This window comes from Phyllobates terribilis, unplaced genomic scaffold (assembly GCF_046119375.1).
Source record: "Phyllobates terribilis strain yellow unplaced genomic scaffold, ASM4611937v1 Scaffold_2__4_contigs__length_985480577, whole genome shotgun sequence".
In the NCBI taxonomy this organism is placed as follows: Eukaryota; Metazoa; Chordata; class Amphibia; order Anura; family Dendrobatidae; genus Phyllobates; species Phyllobates terribilis.
In genome coordinates this window covers 553,041,261-553,057,639 of record NW_027362762.1, presented here as the reverse complement: position 1 = coordinate 553,057,639, position 16,379 = coordinate 553,041,261, and positions in this window count along the sequence as shown.

Sequence of the window (16,379 nt, the reverse complement as noted above, 5' to 3'; positions counted from 1 at the left end):
CTTTGAAACTCTTCCATTGTTACTGGAATTCTTCTGAAGTTTAAAAATGCTACATAACTCTTCCATTGTTCTCAGAATTCCACTGAAGTTTAAAAATGCTTCGGAACTCTTCCAATGTTCACGGAATTCCGCTGATGTTTAAAAACCCTTCGGAACTCTTCCATGGTTCTCGAAATTCGCTGACATTTAAAAATTCTTCGGAACTCTTCCATTGTTCTTGGAATTCCGCTGACGTTTAAAAATGCTTCGGAATTCTTCCATTGTTCTCGGAATTCTGCAGACGTTTAAAAATGCTTCGGAACTCTTCCATTGTTCTCGGAATCCCGCTGGAGTTTAAAAATACTTCGGAACACTTCCATTGTTCTCGGAAATCCGCCGAAGTTTAAAAATGCTCCGGAACTCTTCCATTGTTCCTGGAATTCTTCTGAAGTTTAAAAATGCTTTGGAACTCTTCCATTGTTCCTGGAATTCTTCTGAAGTTTAAAAATGCTTCGGAACTCTTCCATTTTTCCCGGAATTCTGCTGATGTTTAAAAATGCTTCGAAACTCATCCATTGTTCTCGGAATTCCGCTGAAGTTTAAAAATGCTTCGGAACTCTTCCATTGTTCCCAGAATTCTGCTGATGTTTAAAAATGCTTCGGAACTCTTCCATTGTTCTCAGAATTCTGCTGACATTTAAAAATGCTTCAGAACTCTTCCATTGTTCCCGGAATTCTTTTGAAGTTTAAAAATGCTTCTGATCTCTTTCATTGTTCAAGGAATTCCACTGACGTTTAAAAATTCTTTGGAACTGTTCCATTGTTCCCGGAATTCTGCTGACGTTTAAAAATGCTTCGGAACTCTTCCATTGTTCCTGGAATTCTTCTGAAGTTTAAAAATGCTACGGAACTCATCCATTGTTCTCAGAATTCCGCTAAAGTTTAAAAATGCTTCGGAACTCTTCCATTGTTCTCGGAATCCCGCTGGCGTTTAAAAATACTTCGGAACTCTTCCATTGTTCTCGGAAATTCGCTGAAGTTTAAAAATGCTTCGGAACTCTTCCATTGTTCCTGGAATTCTTCTGAAGTTTCAAAATGCTTTGGAACTCTTCCATTGTTCCTGGAATTCTTCTGAAGTTTAAAAATGCTTCGGAACTCTTCCATTGTTCCCGGAATTCTGCTGATGTTTAAAAATGCTTCGGAACTCATCCATTGTTCTCAGAATTCCGCTAAAGTTTAAAAATGCTTCGGAACTCTTCCATTGTTCCCAGAATTCTGCTGATGTTTAAAAATGCTTCGGAACTCTTCCATTGTTATCGGAATTCTGCTGACATTTAAAAATGCTTCGGAACTCTTCCATTGTTCCCGGAATTCTTTTGAAGTTTAAAAATGCTTCTGATCTCTTTCATTGTTCAAGGAATTCCACTGACGTTTAAAAATTCTTCGGAACTGTTCCATTGTTCCCGGAATACTGCTGACGTTTAAAAATGCTTCCGAACTCTTTCATTGTTCAAGGAATTCTGCTGACATTTGAAAATGCTTCGGAACTCTTCCATTGTTCCTGGAATTCTTCTGAAGTTTAAAAATGCTACGGAACTCTTCCATTGTTCTCAGAATTCCACTGAAGTTTAAAAATGCTTCGGAACTCTTCCATTGTTCTCGAAATTCTGCTGACATTTAAAAATGCTTCGGAACTCTTCCATTTTTCTCGGAATTCTGCTGACGTTTAAAAATGCATTGCAACTCTTGCAATGTTTTCGGAATTCTGCTGAAGTTTTAAAATTCTTCTGAACCCTTTCATTGTTCTCAGAATTATGCTGAAGTTTAAAAATGCTTCTGAACACTTCCATTGTTCTCGGAAATCCGCCGGAGTTTAAAAATGCTTCTGAACTCTTCCATTGTTCTCGGAATTCCGCTGACGTTTAAAAATCCTTCGGAACTCTTCCATTGTTCTGGGAATTCTGCTGACATTTAAAAATCCTTCGGAACTGTTCCATTGTTCTCGGAATTCTGCAGACGTTTAAAAATGCTTCGGAACTCTTCCATTATTCTGGAAATTCTGCTGATGTTTAAAAATGTTTCAGAACTCTTCCATTGTTCTCGGAATTCTGCTGAAGTTTAAAATTGCTTTGAAACTCTTCCATTGTTACTGGAATTCTTCTGAAGTTTAAAAATGCTACATAACTCTTCCATTGTTCTCAGAATTCCACTGAAGTTTAAAAATGCTTCGGAACTCTTTAAATGTTCACGGAATTCCGCTGATGTTTAAAAATCCTTCAGAACTCTTCCATGGTTCTCGAAATTCGCAGACATTTAAAAATTCTTCGGAACTCTTCCATTGTTCTTGGAATTCCGCTGACGTTTAAAAATGCTTCGGAATTCTTCCATTGTTCTCGGAATTCTGCAGACGTTTAAAAATGCTTCGGAACTCTTCCATTGTTCGCGGAATCCCGCTGGAGTTTAAAAATACTTCGGAACACTACCATTGTTCTCGGAAATTCGCCGAAGTTTAAAAATGCTTCGGAACTCTTCCATTGTTCCTGGAATTCTTCTGAAGTTTAAAAATGCTTTGGAACTCTTCCATTGTTCCTGGAATTCTTCTGAAGTTTAAAAATGCTTCGGAACTCTTCCATTGTTCCCGGAATTCTGCTGATGTTTAAAAATGCTTCGAAACTCATCCATTGTTCTCGGAATTCCGCTGAAGTTTAAAAATGCTTCGGAACTCTTCCATTGTTCCCAGAATTCTGCTGACGTTTAAAAATGCTTCGGAACTCTTCCATTGTTCCTGGAATTCTTCTGAAGTTTAAAAATGCTTCGGAACTCTTCCATTGTTCCCGGAATTCTGCTGATGTTTAAAAATGCTTCGGAACTCATCCATTGTTCTCGGAATTCCGCTAAAGTTTAAAAATGCTTCGGAACTCTTCCATTGTTCCCAGAATTCTGCTGATGTTTAAAAATGCTTCGGAACTCTTCCATTGTTCTCGGAATTCTGCTGACATTTAAAAATGCTTTGGAACTCTTCCATTGTTCCCGGAATTCTTTTGAAGTTTAAAAATGCTTCTGATCTCTTTCATTGTTCAAGGAATTCCACTGACGTTTAAAAATTCTTCGGAACTGTTCCATTGTTCCCGGAATACTGCTGACGTTTAAAAATGCTTCCGAACTCTTTCATTGTTCAAGGAATTCTGCTGACATTTGAAAATGCTTCGGAACTCTTCCATTGTTCCTGGAATTCTTCTGAAGTTTAAAAATGCTACGGAACTCTTCCATTGTTCTCAGAATTCCACTGAAGTTTAAAAATGCTTCGGAACTCTTCCATTGTTCTCGAAATTCTGCTGACATTTAAAAATGCTTCGGAACTCTTCCATTTTTCTCGGAATTCTGCTGACGTTTAAAAATGCATTGCAACTCTTGCATTGTTTTCGGAATTCTGCTGAAGTTTAAAAATTCTTCTGAACCCTTTCATTGTTCTCAGAATTACGCTGAAGTTTAAAAATGCTTCTGAACACTTCCATTGTTCTCGGAAATCCGCCGGAGTTTAAAAATGCTTCTGAACTGTTCCATTGTTCTCGGAATTCCGCTGACGTTTAAAAATCCTTCGGAACTCTTCCATTGTTCTGGGAATTCTGCTGACATTTAAAAATCCTTCGGAACTGTTCCATTGTTCTCGGAATTCTGCAGACGTTTAAAAATGCTTCGGAACTCTTCCATTATTCTGGAAATTCTGCTGATGTTTAAAAATGTTTCAGAACTCTTCCATTGTTCTCGGAATTCTGCTGAAGTTTAAAATTGCTTTGAAACTCTTCCATTGTTACTGGAATTCTTCTGAAGTTTAAAAATGCTACATAACTCTTCCATTGTTCTCAGAATTCCACTGAAGTTTAAAAATGCTTCGGAACTCTTAAAATGTTCACGGAATTCCACTGATGTTTAAAAATCCTTCGGAACTCTTCCATGGTTCTCGAAATTCGCTGACATTTAAAAATTCTTCGGAACTCTTCCATTGTTCTCGGAACTCCGCCGAAGTTTAAAAATGCTTCGGAACTCTTCCATTGTTCCTGGAATTCTTCTGAAGTTTCAAAATGCTTTGGAACTCTTCCATTGTTCCTGGAATTCTTCTGAAGTTTAAAAATGCTACGGAACTCTTCCATTGTTCTCGGAATTCTGCAAATGTTTAAAAATGCTTCGGAACTCTTCCATTGTTCTCGGAATCCCGCTGGCGTTTAAAAATACTTCGGAACACTTCCATTGTTCTCGAAAATCCGCTGAAGTTTAAAAATGCTTCGGAACTCTTCCATTGTTCCCAGAATTCTGCTGATGTTTAAAAATGCTTCGGAACTCTTCCATTGTTCTCGGAATTCTGCTGACATTTAAAAATGCTTCGGAACTCTTCCATTGTTCCTGGAATTCTTCTGAAGTTTAAAAATGCTTTGGAACTCTTCCATTGTTCCTGGAATTCTTTTGAAGTTTAAAAATGCTTCGGAACTCTTCCATTGTTCCCGGAATTCTGCTGATGTTTAAAAATGCTTCGGAACTCATCCATTGTTCTCGGAATTCCGCTGAAGTTTAAAAATGCTTCGGAACTCTTCCATTGTTCCCAGAATTCTGCTGATGTTTAAAAATGCTTCGGAACTCTTCCATTGTTCTCGGAATTCTGCTGACATTTAAAAATGCTTCGGAACTCTTCCATTGTTCCCGGAATTCTTTTGAAGTTTAAAAATGCTTCTGATCTCTTTCATTGTTCAAGGAATTCCACTGACGTTTAAAAATTCTTCGGAACTGTTCCATTGTTCCCGAAATTCTGCTGATGTTTAAAAATGCTTCGGAACTCTTCCATTGTTCTCGAAATTCTGCTGACATTTAAAAATGCTTCAGAACTCTTCCATTGTTCCCGGAATTCTTTTGAAGTTTAAAAATGCTTCTGATATCTTTCATTGTTCAAGGAATTCCACTGACGTTTAAAAATTCTTTGGAACTGTTCCATTGTTCCCGGAATTCTGCTGACGTTTAAAAATGCTTCGGAACTCTTCCATTGTTCTCGGAATCCCGCTGGAGTTTAAAAATACTTCGGAACACTTCCATTGTTCCCGGAATTCTTTTGAAGTTTAAAAATGCTTCTGATCTCTTTCATTGTTCAAGGAATTCCACTGACGTTTAAAAATTCTTCGGAACTCTTCCATTGTTCCTGGAATTCTTCTGAAGTTTAAAAATGCTACGGAACTCTTCCATTGTTCTCAGAATTCCACTGAAGTTTAAAAATGCTTCGGAACTCTTCCATTGTTCTCGAAATTCTGCTGACATTTAAAAATGCTTCGGAACTCTTCCATTTTTCTCGGAATTCTGCTGACGTTTAAAAATGCATTGCAACTCTTGCATTGTTTTCGGAATTCTGCTGAAGTTTAAAAATGCTTCTGAACCCTTCCATTGTTCTCAGAATTACGCTGAAGTTTAAAAATGCTTCTGAACACTTCCATTGTTCTCGGAAATCCGCCGGAGTTTAAAAATGCTTCTGAACTCTTCCATTGTTCTCGGAATTCCGCTGACGTTTAAAAATCCTTCGGAACTCTTCCATTGTTCTGGGAATTCTGCTGACATTTAAAAATCCTTCGGAACTGTTCCATTGTTCTCGGAATTCTGCAGACGTTTAAAAATGCTTCGGAACTCTTCCATTATTCTGGAAATTCTGCTGATGTTTAAAAATGTTTCAGAACTCTTCCATTGTTCTCGGAATTCTGCTGAAGTTTAAAATTGCTTTGAAACTCTTCCATTGTTACTGGAATTCTTCTGAAGTTTAAAAATGCTACATAACTCTTCCATTGTTCTCAGAATTCCACTGAAGTTTAAAAATGCTTCGGAACTCTTAAAATGTTCACGGAATTCCACTGATGTTTAAAAATCCTTCGGAACTCTTCCATGGTTCTCGAAATTCGCTGACATTTAAAAATTCTTCGGAACTCTTCCATTGTTCTCGGAATCCCGCTGGCGTTTAAAAATACTTCGGAAAACTTCCATTGTTCTCGGAACTCCGCCGAAGTTTAAAAATGCTTCGGAACTCTTCCATTGTTCCTGGAATTCTTTTGAAGTTTCAAAATGCTTTGGAACTCTTCCATTGTTCCTGGAATTCTTCTGAAGTTTAAAAATGCTACGGAACTCTTCCATTGTTCTCGGAATTCTGCAAATGTTTAAAAATGCTTCGGAACTCTTCCATTGTTCTCGGAATCCCGCTGGCGTTTAAAAATACTTCGGAACACTTCCATTGTTCTCGGAAATCCGCTGAAGTTTAAAAATGCTTCGGAACTCTTCCATTGTTCCTGGAATTCTTCTGAAGTTTCAAAATGCTTTGGAACTCTTCCATTGTTCCCGGAATTCTGCTGATGTTTAAAAATGCTTCGGAACTCAACCATTGTTCTCGGAATTCCGCTGAAGTTTAAAAATGCTTCGGAACTCTTCCCTTGTTCCCAGAATTCTGCTGATGTTTAAAAATTCTTCGGAACTCTTCCATTGTTCTCGGAATTCTGCTGATGTTTAAAAATTCTTCGGAACTCTTCCATTGTTCTCGGAATTCTGCAGACGTTTAAAAATGCTTCGGAACTCTTCCATTATTCTGGAAATTCTGCTGATGTTTAAAAATGCTACATAACTCTTCCATTGTTCTCAGAATTCCACTGAAGTTTAAAAATGCTTCGGAACTCTTCCAATGTTCACGGAATTCTGCTGATGTTTAAAAATCCTTCGGAACTCTTCCATTGTTCTCGAAATTCGCTGACATTTAAAAATTCTTCGGAACTCTTCCATTGTTCTCGGAATTCCGCTGACGTTTAAAAATGTTTCGGAATTCTTCCATTGTTCTCGGAATTCTGCAGACGTTTAAAAATGCTTCGGAACTCTTCCATTGTTATCGGAATTCTGCTGACATTTAAAAATGCTTCGGAACTCTTCCATTGTTCCCGGAATTCTTTTGAAGTTTAAAAATGCTTCTGATCTCTTTCATTGTTCAAGGAATTCCACTGACGTTTAAAAATTCTTCGGAACTGTTCCATTGTTCCCGGAATACTGCTGACGTTTAAAAATGCTTCCGAACTCTTTCATTGTTCAAGGAATTCTGCTGACATTTGAAAATGCTTCGGAACTCTTCCATTGTTCCTGGAATTCTTCTGAAGTTTAAAAATGCTACGGAACTCTTCCATTGTTCTCAGAATTCCACTGAAGTTTAAAAATGCTTCGGAACTCTTCCATTGTTCTCGAAATTCTGCTGACATTTAAAAATGCTTCGGAACTCTTCCATTTTTCTCGGAATTCTGCTGACGTTTAAAAATGCATTGCAACTCTTGCATTGTTTTCGGAATTCTGCTGAAGTTTTAAAATTCTTCTGAACCCTTTCATTGTTCTCAGAATTATGCTGAAGTTTAAAAATGCTTCTGAACACTTCCATTGTTCTCGGAAATCCGCCGGAGTTTAAAAATGCTTCTGAACTCTTCCATTGTTCTCGGAATTCCGCTGACGTTTAAAAATCCTTCGGAACTCTTCCATTGTTCTGGGAATTCTGCTGACATTTAAAAATCCTTCGGAACTGTTCCATTGTTCTCGGAATTCTGCAGACGTTTAAAAATGCTTCGGAACTCTTCCATTATTCTGGAAATTCTGCTGATGTTTAAAAATGTTTCAGAACTCTTCCATTGTTCTCGGAATTCTGCTGAAGTTTAAAATTGCTTTGAAACTCTTCCATTGTTACTGGAATTCTTCTGAAGTTTAAAAATGCTACATAACTCTTCCATTGTTCTCAGAATTCCACTGAAGTTTAAAAATGCTTCGGAACTCTTTAAATGTTCACGGAATTCCGCTGATGTTTAAAAATCCTTCAGAACTCTTCCATGGTTCTCGAAATTCGCAGACATTTAAAAATTCTTCGGAACTCTTCCATTGTTCTTGGAATTCCGCTGACGTTTAAAAATGCTTCGGAATTCTTCCATTGTTCTCGGAATTCTGCAGACGTTTAAAAATGCTTCGGAACTCTTCCATTGTTCGCGGAATCCCGCTGGAGTTTAAAAATACTTCGGAACACTTCCATTGTTCTCGGAAATTCGCCGAAGTTTAAAAATGCTTCGGAACTCTTCCATTGTTCCTGGAATTCTTCTGAAGTTTAAAAATGCTTTGGAACTCTTCCATTGTTCCTGGAATTCTTCTGAAGTTTAAAAATGCTTCGGAACTCTTCCATTGTTCCCGGAATTCTGCTGATGTTTAAAAATGCTTCGAAACTCATCCATTGTTCTCGGAATTCCGCTGAAGTTTAAAAATGCTTCGGAACTCTTCCATTGTTCCCAGAATTCTGCTGACGTTTAAAAATGCTTCGGAACTCTTCCATTGTTCCTGGAATTCTTCTGAAGTTTAAAAATGCTTCGGAACTCTTCCATTGTTCCCGGAATTCTGCTGATGTTTAAAAATGCTTCGGAACTCATCCATTGTTCTCGGAATTCCGCTAAAGTTTAAAAATGCTTCGGAACTCTTCCATTGTTCCCAGAATTCTGCTGATGTTTAAAAATGCTTCGGAACTCTTCCATTGTTCTCGGAATTCTGCTGACATTTAAAAATGCTTTGGAACTCTTCCATTGTTCCCGGAATTCTTTTGAAGTTTAAAAATGCTTCTGATCTCTTTCATTGTTCAAGGAATTCCACTGACGTTTAAAAATTCTTCGGAACTGTTCCATTGTTCCCGGAATACTGCTGACGTTTAAAAATGCTTCCGAACTCTTTCATTGTTCAAGGAATTCTGCTGACATTTGAAAATGCTTCGGAACTCTTCCATTGTTCCTGGAATTCTTCTGAAGTTTAAAAATGCTACGGAACTCTTCCATTGTTCTCAGAATTCCACTGAAGTTTAAAAATGCTTCGGAACTCTTCCATTGTTCTCGAAATTCTGCTGACATTTAAAAATGCTTCGGAACTCTTCCATTTTTCTCGGAATTCTGCTGACGTTTAAAAATGCATTGCAACTCTTGCATTGTTTTCGGAATTCTGCTGAAGTTTAAAAATTCTTCTGAACCCTTTCATTGTTCTCAGAATTACGCTGAAGTTTAAAAATGCTTCTGAACACTTCCATTGTTCTCGGAAATCCGCCGGAGTTTAAAAATGCTTCTGAACTGTTCCATTGTTCTCGGAATTCCGCTGACGTTTAAAAATCCTTCGGAACTCTTCCATTGTTCTGGGAATTCTGCTGACATTTAAAAATCCTTCGGAACTGTTCCATTGTTCTCGGAATTCTGCAGACGTTTAAAAATGCTTCGGAACTCTTCCATTATTCTGGAAATTCTGCTGATGTTTAAAAATGTTTCAGAACTCTTCCATTGTTCTCGGAATTCTGCTGAAGTTTAAAATTGCTTTGAAACTCTTCCATTGTTACTGGAATTCTTCTGAAGTTTAAAAATGCTACATAACTCTTCCATTGTTCTCAGAATTCCACTGAAGTTTAAAAATGCTTCGGAACTCTTAAAATGTTCACGGAATTCCACTGATGTTTAAAAATCCTTCGGAACTCTTCCATGGTTCTCGAAATTCGCTGACATTTAAAAATTCTTCGGAACTCTTCCATTGTTCTCGGAACTCCGCCGAAGTTTAAAAATGCTTCGGAACTCTTCCATTGTTCCTGGAATTCTTCTGAAGTTTCAAAATGCTTTGGAACTCTTCCATTGTTCCTGGAATTCTTCTGAAGTTTAAAAATGGTACGGAACTCTTCCATTGTTCTCGGAATTCTGCAAATGTTTAAAAATGCTTCGGAACTCTTCCATTGTTCTCGGAATCCCGCTGGCGTTTAAAAATACTTCGGAACACTTCCATTGTTCTCGAAAATCCGCTGAAGTTTAAAAATGCTTCGGAACTCTTCCATTGTTCCCAGAATTCTGCTGATGTTTAAAAATGCTTCGGAACTCTTCCATTGTTCTCGGAATTCTGCTGACATTTAAAAATGCTTCGGAACTCTTCCATTGTTCCTGGAATTCTTCTGAAGTTTAAAAATGCTTTGGAACTCTTCCATTGTTCCTGGAATTCTTTTGAAGTTTAAAAATGCTTCGGAACTCTTCCATTGTTCCCGGAATTCTGCTGATGTTTAAAAATGCTTCGGAACTCATCCATTGTTCTCGGAATTCCGCTGAAGTTTAAAAATGCTTCGGAACTCTTCCATTGTTCCCAGAATTCTGCTGATGTTTAAAAATGCTTCGGAACTCTTCCATTGTTCTCGGAATTCTGCTGACATTTAAAAATGCTTCGGAACTCTTCCATTGTTCCCGGAATTCTTTTGAAGTTTAAAAATGCTTCTGATCTCTTTCATTGTTCAAGGAATTCCACTGACGTTTAAAAATTCTTCGGAACTGTTCCATTGTTCCCGAAATTCTGCTGATGTTTAAAAATGCTTCGGAACTCTTCCATTGTTCTCGAAATTCTGCTGACATTTAAAAATGCTTCAGAACTCTTCCATTGTTCCCGGAATTCTTTTGAAGTTTAAAAATGCTTCTGATATCTTTCATTGTTCAAGGAATTCCACTGACGTTTAAAAATTCTTTGGAACTGTTCCATTGTTCCCGGAATTCTGCTGACGTTTAAAAATGCTTCGGAACTCTTCCATTGTTCTCGGAATCCCGCTGGAGTTTAAAAATACTTCGGAACACTTCCATTGTTCCCGGAATTCTTTTGAAGTTTAAAAATGCTTCTGATCTCTTTCATTGTTCAAGGAATTCCACTGACGTTTAAAAATTCTTCGGAACTGTTCCATTGTTCCGGGAATACTGCTGACGTTTAAAAATGCTTCCGAACTCTTTCATTGTTCAAGGAATTCTGCTGACGTTTGAAAATGCTTCGGAACTCTTCCATTGTTCCTGGAATTCTTCTGAAGTTTAAAAATGCTACGGAACTCTTCCATTGTTCTCAGAATTCCACTGAAGTTTAAAAATGCTTCGGAACTCTTCCATTGTTCTCGAAATTCTGCTGACATTTAAAAATGCTTCGGAACTCTTCCATTTTTCTCGGAATTCTGCTGACGTTTAAAAATGCATTGCAACTCTTGCATTGTTTTCGGAATTCTGCTGAAGTTTAAAAATGCTTCTGAACCCTTCCATTGTTCTCAGAATTACGCTGAAGTTTAAAAATGCTTCTGAACACTTCCATTGTTCTCGGAAATCCGCCGGAGTTTAAAAATGCTTCTGAACTCTTCCATTGTTCTCGGAATTCCGCTGACGTTTAAAAATCCTTCGGAACTCTTCCATTGTTCTGGGAATTCTGCTGACATTTAAAAATCCTTCGGAACTGTTCCATTGTTCTCGGAATTCTGCAGACGTTTAAAAATGCTTCGGAACTCTTCCATTATTCTGGAAATTCTGCTGATGTTTAAAAATGTTTCAGAACTCTTCCATTGTTCTCGGAATTCTGCTGAAGTTTAAAATTGCTTTGAAACTCTTCCATTGTTACTGGAATTCTTCTGAAGTTTAAAAATGCTACATAACTCTTCCATTGTTCTCAGAATTCCACTGAAGTTTAAAAATGCTTCGGAACTCTTAAAATGTTCACGGAATTCCACTGATGTTTAAAAATCCTTCGGAACTCTTCCATGGTTCTCGAAATTCGCTGACATTTAAAAATTCTTCGGAACTCTTCCATTGTTCTCGGAATCCCGCTGGCGTTTAAAAATGCTTCGGAAAACTTCCATTGTTCTCGGAACTCCGCCGAAGTTTAAAAATGCTTCGGAACTCTTCCATTGTTCCTGGAATTCTTTTGAAGTTTCAAAATGCTTTGGAACTCTTCCATTGTTCCTGGAATTCTTCTGAAGTTTAAAAATGCTACGGAACTCTTCCATTGTTCTCGGAATTCTGCAAATGTTTAAAAATGCTTCGGAACTCTTCCATTGTTCTCGGAATCCCGCTGGCGTTTAAAAATACTTCGGAACACTTCCATTGTTCTCGGAAATCCGCTGAAGTTTAAAAATGCTTCGGAACTCTTCCATTGTTCCTGGAATTCTTCTGAAGTTTCAAAATGCTTTGGAACTCTTCCATTGTTCCCGGAATTCTGCTGATGTTTAAAAATGCTTCGGAACTCAACCATTGTTCTCGGAATTCCGCTGAAGTTTAAAAATGCTTCGGAACTCTTCCCTTGTTCCCAGAATTCTGCTGATGTTTAAAAATTCTTCGGAACTCTTCCATTGTTCTCGGAATTCTGCTGATGTTTAAAAATTCTTCGGAACTCTTCCATTGTTCTCGGAATTCTGCAGACGTTTAAAAATGCTTCGGAACTCTTCCATTATTCTGGAAATTCTGCTGATGTTTAAAAATGCTACATAACTCTTCCATTGTTCTCAGAATTCCACTGAAGTTTAAAAATGCTTCGGAACTCTTCCAATGTTCACGGAATTCCGCTGATGTTTAAAAATCCTTCGGAACTCTTCCATTGTTCTCGAAATTCGCTGACATTTAAAAATTCTTCGGAACTCTTCCATTGTTCTCGGAATTCCGCTGACGTTTAAAAATGTTTCGGAATTCTTCCATTGTTCTCGGAATTCTGCAGACGTTTAAAAATGCTTCGGAACTCTTCCATTGTTCCCGAAATTCTGCTGACGTTTAAAAATGCTTCCGATCTCTTTCATTGTTCAAGGAATTCCGCTGACGTTTAAAAATGCTTTGGAACTCTTCCATTGTTCTCAGAATTCCGCTGACATTTAATAATCCTTCGGAACTCTTCCACTGTTCTCGGAATTCCGCTGGCGTTTAAAAATACTTCGGAACACTTCCATTGTTCCCAGAATTCTGCTGATGTTTAAAAATGCTTCGGAACTCTTCCATTGTTCTCGAAATTCTGCTGACATTTAAAAATGCTTCAGAACTCTTCCATTGTTCCCGGAATTCTTTTGAAGTTTAAAAATGCTTCTGATATCTTTCATTGTTCAAGGAATTCCACTGACGTTTAAAAATTCTTTGGAACTGTTCCATTGTTCCCGGAATTCTGCTGACGTTTAAAAATTCTTCGGAACTCTTCCATTGTTCTCGGAATCCCGCTGGCGTTTAAAAATACTTCGGAAAACTTCCATTGTTCTCGGAACTCCGCCGAAGTTTAAAAATGCTTCGGAACTCTTCCATTGTTCCTGGAATTCTTCTGAAGTTTCAAAATGCTTTGGAACTCTTCCATTGTTCCTGGAATTCTTCTGAAGTTTAAAAATGCTACGGAACTCTTCCATTGTTCTCGGAATTCTGCAAATGTTTAAAAATGCTTCGCAACTCTTCCATTGTTCTCGGAATCCCGCTGGCGTTTAAAAATACTTCGGAACACTTCCATTGTTCTCGGAAATCCGCTGAAGTTTAAAAATGCTTCGGAACTCTTCCATTGTTCCTGGAATTCTTCTGAAGTTTCAAAATGCTTTGGAACTCTTCCATTGTTCCCGGAATTCTGCTGATGTTTAAAAATGCTTCGGAACTCAACCATTGTTCTCGGAATTCCGCTGAACTTTAAAAATGCTTCAAAACTCTTCCCTTGTTCCCAGAATTCTGCTGATGTTTAAAAATTCTTCGGAACTCTTCCATTGTTCTCGGAATTCTGCTGATGTTTAAAAATTCTTCGGAACTCTTCCATTGTTCTCGGAATTCTGCAAGACGTTTAAAAATGCTTCGGAACTCTTCCATTATTCTGGAAATTCTGCTGATGTTTAAAAATGCTACATAACTCTTCCATTGTTCTCAGAATTCCACTGAAGTTTAAAAATGCTTCGGAACTCTTCCAATGTTCACGGAATTCCGCTGATGTTTAAAAATCCTTCGGAACTCTTCCATGGTTCTCGAAATTCGCTGACATTTAAAAATTCTTCGGAACTCTTCCATTGTTCTCGGAATTCCGCTGACGTTTAAAAATGTTTCGGAATTCTTCCATTGTTCTCGGAATTCTGCAGACGTTTAAAAATGCTTCGGAACTCTTCCATTGTTCCCGAAATTCTGCTGACGTTTAAAAATGCTTCCGATCTCTTTCATTGTTCAAGGAATTCCGCTGACGTTTAAAAATGCTTTGGAACTCTTCCATTGTTCTCAGAATTCCGCTGACATTTAATAATCCTTCGGAACTCTTCCACTGTTCTCGGAATTCCGCTGGCGTTTAAAAATACTTCGGAACACTTCCATTGTTCCCAGAATTCTGCTGATGTTTAAAAATGCTTCGGATCTCTTCCATTGTTCTCGAAATTCTGCTGACATTTAAAAATGCTTCAGAACTCTTCCATTGTTCCCGGAATTCTTTTGAAGTTTAAAAATGCTTCTGATATCTTTCATTGTTCAAGGAATTCCACTGACGTTTAAAAATTCTTTGGAACTGTTCCATTGTTCCCGGAATTCTGCTGACGTTTAAAAATGCTTCGGAACTCTTCCATTGTTCTCGGAATCCCGCTGGAGTTTAAAAATACTTCTGAACACTTCCATTGTTCTCGGAAATCCGCCGAAGTTTAAAAATGCTTCGGAACTGTTCCATTGTTCCGGGAATACTGCTGACGTTTAAAAATGCTTCCGAACTCTTTCATTGTTCAAGGAATTCTGCTGACGTTTGAAAATGCTTCGGAACTCTTCCATTGTTCCTGGAATTCTTCTGAAGTTTAAAAATGCTACGGAACTCTTCCATTGTTCTCAGAATTCCACTGAAGTTTAAAAATGCTTCGGAACTCTTCCATTGTTCTCGAAATTCTGCTGACATTTAAAAATGCTTCGGAACTCTTCCATTTTTCTCGGAATTCTGCTGACGTTTAAAAATGCATTGCAACTCTTGCATTGTTTTCGGAATTCTGCTGAAGTTTAAAAATGCTTCTGAACCCTTCCATTGTTCTCAGAATTACGCTGAAGTTTAAAAATGCTTCTGAACACTTCCATTGTTCTCGGAAATCCGCCGGAGTTTAAAAATGCTTCTGAACTCTTCCATTGTTCTCGGAATTCCGCTGACGTTTAAAAATCCTTCGGAACTCTTCCATTGTTCTGGGAATTCTGCTGACATTTAAAAATCCTTCGGAACTGTTCCATTGTTCTCGGAATTCTGCAGACGTTTAAAAATGCTTCGGAACTCTTCCATTATTCTGGAAATTCTGCTGATGTTTAAAAATGTTTCAGAACTCTTCCATTGTTCTCGGAATTCTGCTGAAGTTTAAAATTGCTTTGAAACTCTTCCATTGTTACTGGAATTCTTCTGAAGTTTAAAAATGCTACATAACTCTTCCATTGTTCTCAGAATTCCACTGAAGTTTAAAAATGCTTCGGAACTCTTAAAATGTTCACGGAATTCCACTGATGTTTAAAAATCCTTCGGAACTCTTCCATGGTTCTCGAAATTCGCTGACATTTAAAAATTCTTCGGAACTCTTCCATTGTTCTCGGAATCCCGCTGGCGTTTAAAAATACTTCGGAAAACTTCCATTGTTCTCGGAACTCCGCCGAAGTTTAAAAATGCTTCGGAACTCTTCCATTGTTCCTGGAATTCTTTTGAAGTTTCAAAATGCTTTGGAACTCTTCCATTGTTCCTGGAATTCTTCTGAAGTTTAAAAATGCTACGGAACTCTTCCATTGTTCTCGGAATTCTGCAAATGTTTAAAAATGCTTCGGAACTCTTCCATTGTTCTCGGAATCCCGCTGGCGTTTAAAAATACTTCGGAACACTTCCATTGTTCTCGGAAATCCGCTGAAGTTTAAAAATGCTTCGGAACTCTTCCATTGTTCCTGGAATTCTTCTGAAGTTTCAAAATGCTTTGGAACTCTTCCATTGTTCCCGGAATTCTGCTGATGTTTAAAAATGCTTCGGAACTCAACCATTGTTCTCGGAATTCCGCTGAAGTTTAAAAATGCTTCGGAACTCTTCCCTTGTTCCCAGAATTCTGCTGATGTTTAAAAATTCTTCGGAACTCTTCCATTGTTCTCGGAATTCTGCTGATGTTTAAAAATTCTTCGGAACTCTTCCATTGTTCTCGGAATTCTGCAGACGTTTAAAAATGCTTCGGAACTCTTCCATTATTCTGGAAATTCTGCTGATGTTTAAAAATGCTACATAACTCTTCCATTGTTCTCAGAATTCCACTGAAGTTTAAAAATGCTTCGGAACTCTTCCAATGTTCACGGAATTCCGCTGATGTTTAAAAATCCTTCGGAACTCTTCCATTGTTCTCGAAATTCGCTGACATTTAAAAATTCTTCGGAACTCTTCCATTGTTCTCGGAATTCCGCTGACGTTTAAAAATGTTTCGGAATTCTTCCATTGTTCTCGGAATTCTGCAGACGTTTAAAAATGCTTCGGAACTCTTCCATTGTTCCCGAAATTCTGCTGACGTTTAAAAATGCTTCCGATCTCTTTCATTGTTCAAGGAATTCCGCTGACGTTTAAAAATGCTTTGGAACTCTTCCATTGTTCTC